This window comes from Solanum dulcamara, chromosome 7 (assembly GCF_947179165.1).
Source record: "Solanum dulcamara chromosome 7, daSolDulc1.2, whole genome shotgun sequence".
NCBI lineage: Eukaryota > Viridiplantae > Streptophyta > Magnoliopsida > Solanales > Solanaceae > Solanum > Solanum dulcamara.
In genome coordinates, this window is record NC_077243.1 from 66357978 (window position 1) to 66369011 (window position 11034).

Genomic DNA, 11034 nt, shown 5'->3' on the forward strand with positions numbered 1-11034 from the left:
CACATGAAATCAAAATAAAATTAAGTAGTGAAGTCAGCTAAAATTTAAATAGGACGAATTAACACTAATTAATTAATAAATTTCTTAATTCTAACAAAATAAAATAATTAACCTAATCACAAACCAATTAATTTGAAAATAAAAGCTACTAATTTAAGAAATAAAATAAAAAAATCTTTTTTGAGATCAATTTTGAATATTTCTACAAGGTAATAACTATACAAAACTATATATATTATCTTAAAATAATAAAGATGACAAAATTATTTTAAAATAACTTGAAAATATTTCGGATTTTATAAAAGTTAATTATTTCAATTTATTTAAAATTGAAGAAGGCTAAAATTAAAATAAGATGAATAAACAACAATTAAATAACAAACTTCTTAATTTTAACAAAGTAAAATAATTAACTTAAGTTTAAACTAATTAACCTGAAATATGAGTCTATTAATTAAGCCAAACTAATTAACAAAATATTTAGTTTAAAATAAAAATTCTTTTTAAGACGATTTTCGAATAATGATAAAAAGTAATAATTATATAAGTAAAAATATATATTATTGTTCAAGAATATATATATATAGTTTTTTGCAAGCTAATTATTTTAAAATTGAAGAAACTCAATTTTTTAAATTACGTTGTGCAGGGTCAAAATTGGGTTTCAACAGTTATCACTGTGTTTGATGCCTCAACCTTTGATTTGCCCGAAAAAGCATAATATTGAGCTTTATCATCAGTACGAACAACCCCTCTATTTGGTTGCGCTGCATTTCTCCCTACATTACCATTTCCTTGGCCTCCACGACTTTCCTAATTATCTCTTCTCTCATTTTGTGGACGTCTTCTACCATTATTTCCTCTGCCTACTAAGACTGTTGCTCTAGTCTACAGCAATTTTTTTTTAATCATCACCAATCTCTAATAGTTCCAACGTTAAAAGTTAACGACCAGATTGAAAATTCAGTCATTAAAGAATCTTTAGTGACAGACAAATTCAGTGGCTGAAACTTTTTACTAACGATGGGTAAACCTGTCGTTGTAACTCTTTTTAGAAACCATGAATTTTCTCTTTTAACGACATTTATAGATCAGGTCATTATAAACACCATCTCACAACTGGTTTCCTTTCTTTAATTCTGATGCAACTTTAACAATAAATAAATACAAGTCAAGTTGTAATCTGAAAATATGTAAAATAAACAGTTTTTATATATAATTTTATAGTTAATTACAAAAGAACTAAAGTATCCCAATGCCAAAAATATATATCTTCCAAATTTTGTGATATTATTTCATCAACTACTAACTCCAATACACAAATTTGAACTTCAAGCATCTACTAATAAGAACAACAAAATGAACATGCACTTTTCCTGTATCTATCCACCACTTCAATCTCCTCCATTTTAGCAGCAAGTGAAAAACAAGCTACACCCAATAATTGTATCTTTCATGCTTCTCCATTCTGTCAAAACAAGAGCATATGCTATCGGCTATTTGAGTAAATGAAGATAAACATATAGTATCACTAAAAATAATGATAAAAAAATCTTACTGGTTAATCCTATGTATAAAGGAACCAATTAAGATATTTAACAATCACATATGCACACTTGATCCAAAGTTGAAATGTGAATTAGCCTGCAACTTTCAACTATCATTATACTTAAATTATAATGAATATACATTCAAAGATCAATCAATATATAAGAGTAATTGATAATTAATCACAAATCATAGCACTAACACCAAGAATATAAACAGAAGGTGTACTTATAAAATCCTAAAGGAAAAAAAACAAGACATCTTAAGGTAAACTAAGAGACTCAGCAAGTGATTACAATTTCGAAAAAGCTAAGATTGAATTTATCTTTTCACATTAAAAGTTGTATAGGGAAATGGAATAGTAAAAAGTTAATTATATTGTATTCCACGTCATTGACAACAAGAAGATGCTAACAGAACAAGGCATACCTAATTGATCTCAATTCTGTACAAATTCACTCTTCTCTTATATGTTTGAAACAAAAATTAAGAAATTCCTTAAGCTAAAACACTTGACAAAGAAACTAATATAGTGACTATTTCAAAGTTCATAAATGAATACAAAGGATAAAATGTCTCAAATGAATCTCTTGAAGTTTAGAAATTCACAAACTGATAGGAAATTGAATTTGCAGAAATGGACTTCTGCACTAGCTTTCTCAAGGTAGGATTAATTCATTACAAGCTTAATTTATGGTTTTTTTGACAAGTCTAAAACTAAAGTTAAGCAAATAAAATCTGTTACCTTTGTCAAAAAAAAAACGTTAAGCAAATAAAATTGTTTACTTACACAAATAAAAGAAACGGATTCTAAACAAGGCCAAACGTCCTTCAGCCCCGCATCTAGCTCTGCCTTAGCAAACATCGTTGATTTAGGAAAAGTGCTTCCATTATAATAGAATCCTAGCGATTTTTTATCACAAAAAATTTATCATATGATAACAAGTATAATAGAACCAAAGCACAACAAATGTTTCAAATCTGAGAGGAAAAAACTGATTTGCTCTATTATTAAGAGGTGCTGCCAAGAACTGTGTGCTAATAGTAGATGGACCATCACAAAAAAAGGAACATATAATTGTGGCTACAAAACTGACACAAGATTCAATAATGAGCCATTAACATGCTTAGCACCAATAAGACTGAAGAATGAGCTATTGAGCTTGTTTTGTGTTGATAATACTTGATTTAGAACAGATTAGATTAAATCATATGATGGATTTGCTTACTTGATAAGTTGTGTGATGAGAAGGAAAATGGGCATTTTAATTAGTGTACCAGTGAGTATTAACACAAAAAACAGATAATGGTTAGACTTGTTGTGGCACTATGTGCACTAGGATTCTCAATGTGCACCTCTGAATGCCCTGTGGGCGATAAAAATGCAAATTTTACTTTTATCAAAAGTCTTTAACTCTAGCCTTTATATGGATACATCATTTAATTTCAATTAAAGGGGATTCCTATAACATCTTTTTGGCAAATTTCCAATTATAAGTTTGTGTTGTAAAGAGTTTTTGACAATGTCAACTAATAAAACTACATTCTTATATTATTTTTGTGAACAAAATTATCCTTATTGTTTGCTAAAACAAGCAATTTCCATCACTTGGTTACTCAACATTACTAAACTAACAGAACTAAATATTTTCATGAGTCCCACATGACTTCCCATGCATCCTCAAAACTTTTCTTGTTCCTTTGTTGATCGATTGTTGCCACTGAAAATGAACAGACCCCATCCAAACTCCATTCCAGTTTACTTCCTCGGTGTCCCAATTTATGTGACACCGTTTGACTTGGCACAAAATTAAAAGGAAAAAAATAGACTTTTAAAATTTGTGGTCAAAGAATTCCTTAACTATCTGAAATACTATGAGCCCGTTTGGATGGGCTTAAAAAAAATAACTTTTATGTATGAAGTGTTTTTAGAACTTTAAAGTGCTGAAAGTTATTTTTAAAAATAAGCAGTTGAGTGTTTGGATAAAAATGCTTAAATGAGGAAAATGGTGTGAATTTTAGGGTTAAAAGAATAAAAAGGGTAGTTTGGGAATTTAGTTAAAATATAAGGGATATAAAAGTAATTTCCATGGTCAAAGAAAATGACTTTAAGCACTTAGAAAAAAAAAAGTTAGGAATCCTAACTTTTCATTTTTGACTGACTTTAAGAACTTTCTGGCTTAAAGTTAGCATTAGGCAAACACGTCCAAAAGCTGAAAAGGGCTTTAAGTTGGTTTTGACCAACTTAAAGCCAATCCAAACGGGCTCTATAAATCATTTCATTAAGGGTAAATGGGGAATTAAAAGTTAAATTGTTTGCAAATATAGAAAAGTGACATTCTTTTCGGGATGGAGTAGAAGGGAAAGTGTGTCACAGCAAAGGGGGTAAGAAACTGATTTTTCTTTCTTTGGAGCCAGAAGTTTTCCTAAGAACCCTTCAACAAAAACACAGAGACATACTACATATCATTTTTAAAAAACAGATGCGCATGAGCTTCATAATATTGTTTGACAGCTGCTTCAGCCAATGATATATGGGAGTGCTTTATTCATTTGAAATACAAATTTATTGCAAGATGTGGACTAAAATTATCACTAAAGATATTTAAAACTTCATAGGTAAAAAGGTAACCTGCTTTAGTTCAGCAATAAGCCAATAACATTTGCATCTATACAAGAGTTTGCACCGCATAATGTTAATTATATTGACATTTAATCTGAGCTCTTAAAATAACAATATTTTAACTTAACCTATACACAAATTTCTTCAGCTCAAACATACAAAACAGATAGTTTATTCTAATTCTAGATATACAGCGAAAGAAAAGGTGGATTTCGACTAGATAACACAGAAAGAACATTCTATGAAATGATTTACCTCAAATGACACGTGCATGCACTAACTGCTGCAGATTTTAACCAAGAAAGCAAGCATCTTCAAACTGCTTACTTTGAAAATATTTAAAATCAATGCTATCTCCGTAAACAACAAAATTTCATAGTTGTGGAGGAGTATTTGAAAGATTCAGTTAGTTTTGTAATGTGAAATAGCTTAAGAACGAAACTCATTCATTTTTTTTGCAAATAATGAGGATACTTAAAGGACGTATTCTAAGTTGTGGATAGAGTTGAGGGATGTTTTTGGCTAAAAACTCTGTTGTCAAACATAGAATTAAATATTATACTACAATCAGGAAGAAGTAGGTGTCCTACATATTTCCTATACTAAGGTAACGTCTAACTTATCTAATAAAATAATTACTATCAATTAGTGCTTAACATGTTCGAATAAATTTTACGACAAAAAATGATGATTTTCCTTTTTCATCACCAAGCAAAGATATGAAAATACCAAGACAAAGGTTCTAAAATGCTTATGATGTTACATATTCTTCACAAAATTGAATGTCTTGTATATGCCAAACCCCCTCCGCAAAACCACATAAAGAATAATTAAACAACTCTTCATCCCCTTCGCAAAATCACATAAAGAATAATTAAACAACTCTCCACCAAAAACCAAAGCTAATACAACCAATAAGATATTATGGGAGATCAGAAAGATAGAATCCAGAAGTTGAATCCTAAAATATTATAGGTTAAAGCAAAGCAGACAACCTCACTAAAACTTCTCAATGGTTTGTTAGCTTTTAATACATCTAGATGTCACTGAAAAAATAGAGCATAAACATGATACACGGTCAGAAAGTATATAACCATACGAATTAATAAAACTTTGCAAACAAGTAACTCACATCAGCGATGTTAGTTTCCTCTAGTTCATCTTCAAAATTATCTATGTCAACAGTATGTGACTTCGAGTCATAAAGCCGAGTGCGACTGGATGAACCAAAATAAAAAAGAAAAGCACGACTTGAACCCACATTTGGTTCGAACAATACTAAACACCAGAATGTCCTAATTCATTTTGAAATAAAGAAATGAGTCAAGTGGACCTCAAAATAGAAAACTATACATGTCGCAACTAGACAAAAGGAACAAGAGATGACTCAAATAGAATAACAGAAACATATCAATATAGAACCAAAAAGTCAGAAACTAATCCAAATTCAATTTTAAGAATAAACACACAACCTTATATAGTCGTATTCAATAAAATCATAGTTATAAAAAGAAGAATCAATTAAAAACTAGAAAGACTACCAAAGCTGTAGAACTTCAAATAAAAATGCAAGGAGCTTAGAAAAGGGATTCAAAAAAGCATCATCTTTCTTGTAAATTCATAATCAGAACTCAAGATTGTATAAATAAATAGCAAATTATTAAGTATGTATCCTAAAATTACTAATTCCAAATAGCACTAGAGTATTGAAGAGTGTGATGGTTTACAAGTTAAAAGATTGCACTCAACATCGGGATTGACCCAATTACCTAGTGAAGGCGCCATGACTTTCTGGAATGCAACTTGCTAACGAGGATAGAACAACGGCTTCCTCCATTTCCTTGCAATTGGGGATTTACGAAAGGGGAGGGATTTTTTGGGTGTGAGTGATTAGGGTGAATTTAGCTTTGGTTCTTTTTCAATTGGGGGATCTGTGAATAACTTTTGTTTATATCTAAAAAAAATAAAAATAGCATAATATAATAAGAATTTTTGTGGCATAATTAACAACCAGATGTTATGGTGTGACTATTATCCCTTGTTCGTTATTGCTGATTGAAAAATTGACTTCAACGGCCAAATTTTTTTTATTTACTTTAAAAGTAAACTTTTTACAAAAGAATTTATATCCTGTCATTAACAAGTGGTCGTTGAATGTCAACTTTCTTGCAGTGCATCCTGAGTTAAAGACTACTGTGGGACTCCTGAATAACTACCCGTAGAAGCGGGCATAGCTGACTGATTGGACGGGTGGAATACACCTGCTGACAAGAACCTTTGGAGTAGGAACCACTATTATTGCCCACATTTTTGGGCCTCTTAGCCAATGCCTTGTCTTGCCCAGCCTGTTGAACTCCCTCAATTCTCTTAACATGATTTGATATCTCATTAAAACTCTTACCTGCAGAGGTCTCAAGTGCACATACAATACTTGAAATTCAGAATTCAAATCTTTGACAAACAAGTGGATCCTCTCTTCCTAAGTGTTCACAAGCTGCGTAACATAATGAGACAATGCATGAAACTTAGCCTCATAAGCAGCTACGGTGGTGTTTCCTGCTCAAGGGATATGAATCATCCTTCTTTCAATCTTTCAAAGTACGAGGCACATACTTTTTCAAGAATAAAGCATGGAACTGAGTCCAAGTCAGCAAAGCAAGAATGATAATCGACACTCCACAAAAGCTCTCCACCATTGATTTGCTTCACCCTGAAGCTGAAAAGTCACGAACCCAACCCCATGTTTCTGCACTATGCCCAATTTGTGTAGCCTCTCATAGTAGTACAAGATGAATTCGAAGACATCCTCACTCTCAGAACCGTGAAATACTGGAGGCTTCAACTTTAAGAACTTCGTCATCATCTCATGCTCCGTTCCAGTCATCAAAAGGCTCAGTAGTGGACGAAAAAATGCATTTGTACCAAATACTTCATCCATCTTAGGGACCATAGTAGCAACATGATGAGTAATTAGAGCCTGAGTAGCCTGCATAATGAGAGTGGCTCTGGTACCTGCTATCTCACTCAAAAATGTCAATACCTATTGGACTGCTTTAGAAGACACGGGGGGAGACCAATACCCCTAACTTGTGCTGCTGCCGCTGGCTAGACCTCCTCCTTAATCTCCACCTCTTCCTAAACATGAACCTAGGGTGAAGGAGGGGTCACTTGTCTGGGTACATTCTCTCCCTTAGCTCCACCCCTGGCGGGTGTTGCCTTTCCTTTACTTTTTCCTTGACCTCTGGCTCATATTGCTAGCTCCACTACTGGAGCTACTCTCTCGCACCATTGCATTTCATATTAACCATCTACACACAGGAAATTAGATACCAATTTGGATCGCCAGATACTAATTGGAATGAAGTTATAACACGAAGAATAAGAAGAAAGAGTTTTTCTAAAGTCCTATAATCTCTCGAAGAAAAGTACAGACATTTTCGTACCGTTCTGCAAGACTACTAGACTCATTTTAGTATAATCAGATCAACGAGCCTAGACTCTGATATAAACTTTGTCACGATCTTGATCCGCCATGAGTGGCACCCACACTAATCTTTCTGTGGGAGAACCAATTACTACCAAACTTAATCCATCAACATCATTTATAAAAATAATTATTATAGAAAAATACTAAGAAAAGGCGTTTAAAATAAATAATGGACGAAGTATTCATAAACTCAGTCAATTACCGAAAACAATATGCAAAAATTAACCCTCAGAATCTGAAAGTCATAATACCAAAACTCTAAATAATCAAGAATGGGAATGCAACCCTAAAACTAGAAATCATAAACTAATATTCTAAAGTGTCTGTGTCCAAAAAGATGAACAAAGAAATAGAGAAAAATCCATGGTAGCAGAAAAGAGCAGCTCATCTTATGATTCGAAAGTCAAGCATTCCTTAACTGAGATCTCGTATCAGCCGCCTGAATATGCCCTGAACACAATAAGAAAAGATCAAGTGTAATCAATACATAACCACAATGTACTGGTAAGATCATACGACCATTTTTAAAACATGAATGTAAACAAACAACTAAACATAGTAAAACAAGATAACACATAAACTAACAACCACAATGTAATACAGAATCACAATAACATTATCCTGAATCAATAAAAACGCATGAAACATGTCTCACATGATCACAAAATGCACATACCCGTTAGTGTAGGGGTGTAGTATCCGAGCCAACTATTATTTCGTATAGGTGTGGTATCCAAACCAACAATTAGTATCTGTATAACACCCCCTAAAATGTTGTATGTGGAGTTTTAATTTTCGACGAAAATGATACTGTTTCTATATTTTGGACATACCTTTTCATAAGGTAGTCCAAATTAGGTGATTCAAATTTTTGAATAACCCCAACGTCATTACCTACAATTTTTGTGAGACCATATCTTAAGATTTGGAGGATAAGTAGGTCAAATAAATTAAATTTTTGCAAGACATGGTGTTGTGATGAAATGGAGTATTTGTAGAAGAAAACTCATATTTCACAGTAGGATGCTCCAAATTGGTTGATTCTTGAACGAAGTAAAAGTAGACTTCTAGAGATACAATTCATATGATACATCAAATCCTAATTAGGAAGTTATCTTGTTCAAACGCAGCTGCGAAAAAGAATATTCTATTAAAAGAAGGTTTATCTCACGAACCATAAAAATATCTAGATTCATTTGACGTCATCATAACATCAATAGTCTTCCATTTGACATCATCCATGAGATCACAATCCTCCATTGAATTTTCAAGATCATCCTTTATAATTATTTTTATTTATTGTTAGGTCCCTCCTCCACACCTATAAATACCCACCTTATTTTCTCATTTTATTCATCAAGTTTTCTTAAGCAACTCTTCTCTCTATACACTTCTTTACTCATTATCAAATATAGTTTTAGTTTTTAATAGTGTAGATCATCCTTTATAATTATTTTTATTTATTGTTAGGTCCCTCCTCCACACCTATAAATACCCACCTTATTTTCTCATTTTATTCATCAAGTTTTCTTAAGCAACTCTTCTCTCTATACACTTCTTTACTCATTATCAAATATAGTTTTAGTTTTTAATAGTGTAGAAATATTATTTTGATGATTCGTATATTCCGGGTAGTAGACAAAATACTCCGGCGAGGAGAAAAGGCTAGGGGTTCAAGAGTGTTCATTGAGTTCTTCAATTTAGAGTAAAGCTTCGGATTCCAGGTATGTAAGGCTATTCATAGCATTGGATTGAGTTCGTCCATGCGTTCAATATTTAAATTCATCGTAATTGAGTTATAGTTGAGTTATACCCTAATCTTGAATTCTAAATGAATTAGTTCTTCTTCTATTGAGTTAAATATATTTATGCATTGAGATTATTAATATTTTTATCTCTCATATTATTGAAATTATTGTTCGTGGCTACCTTCTCATGAATCCTAGTTGATTTGATATTCATGAATATTTTTACGCGTGTTTTAAGTAAAGATGTTGGATTTTAATATTCATTGACAAAAAGAGTGATTTGAATTAATACTGTATATGTTTTTTATTGAGTTTTGAAAGAGCAAAAAAATTGAGTTTAAATGAATTTGATTAAATGATGTTTTGATGAGATGTAAATGATGTTTTGAAGTGTAATGAATGATCAAGAGGTAATGATATGAGTTTGATGTTTTAAATAAAATTCCAATAAGACAAGATGATGAGGTTAATATGAGCATATATTTTGGGAGTAGTATTAAGCATCGAGTTCGATAAAAGTTTAATTGACTCAAACCTCAGAACTACGTAGTCAACGTAGGATGAAGGCTATACCTCTTAAGTCTCAAAAAGAGGACTTTGATGATTGAATCCAAGATGGTGATGTTCTTTACCCTGGCAAGGTATTGAATAGATGTGGCAACGACATCGCTTCGTTGTATCATCACTAGCTCATAAGTGATGGTTGTCGGTTAGAGAAATCCCAACTGAGTAAGCATTGCTTATTATTATTATTTTTAAACTTGCATTACACATTGATGTTGAGATGATGTTGAGTTCTGAGCTGAGTCTTCCTGAGAGGAGTTTCTTCATATCTGCCTTACTTTCCTGTCATTTTACATAATTGTACATTTTATGTACTGACGTCATTCGACCTGCATCGTTTTATGATGCAGATACAGGTGTTAGAGATCCTCAATAGGCTCATCATTGAATATCATTACTTTCCAGTTATTTGGTGAGTCCTTCTTGTATTCAGAGGAACTCTTTATCATTTTATTATTGTTGAGTATTATGTTTCTTTTGAGGTAGTCATGGACATGTCATTGGCACCGTCTAATGGTGTTAGAGGCTTCATAGACAGAGTTTGATGATGTAATTAGAGTAGTTCTCCTTTGAAACTACTTCTTCTAAGTATTCTTTCTTTCATTTGATGTTGATGATGTCGATTCCACATAAGTATTCTTATTTTCACTTAAATCTTCCGCTGATGAACGAATGAGTGATGAGATCAAGTGATTCTATTGGAGGCTAGAGATGGTTTTTGAGTACCGGCCATGCCTAGGATATCCTCCCGGGGCATGACAATCTGATATCGATACGGTACTCGAGCCAACCATCAATCACAAATAGCATGCATAATAACAATCACAATGAACAAACAACCCTTGAAATCACAAGTAAATAAATTGGTTCATTGTATGAGATTATCAACATGGTGTCATTTCACATTAGCCTTTTAGTTCCTCTGCATACATGGCACAAGTAACACTACAAAGAAGTAAACATGCATCCATACATAACATGAAAAACACCACCATCACCTACCTCGAATCAAGCCTTGAAATCTCTAAAGAACTTGAGCGTTCCCCTTTTGAAGTGCCTTAGCT

The 11034-nt window shown here is 32.4% G+C and overlaps 1 long non-coding RNA gene across 1 annotated transcript; it reads right to left on the reverse strand.

Moving 5' to 3' along the window:
* Positions 1-1190: 1190 nt before the first annotated feature.
* Positions 1191-6233, reverse strand: LOC129896133 (uncharacterized). The gene is made up of 2 exons (XR_008767914.1): positions 5941-6233; positions 1191-1468 (listed from the first exon to the last, which is right to left on the reverse strand). It is a non-coding gene; the product is annotated as an uncharacterized LOC129896133 (long non-coding RNA).
* Between the last annotated feature and the right edge of the window lie 4801 nt (positions 6234-11034).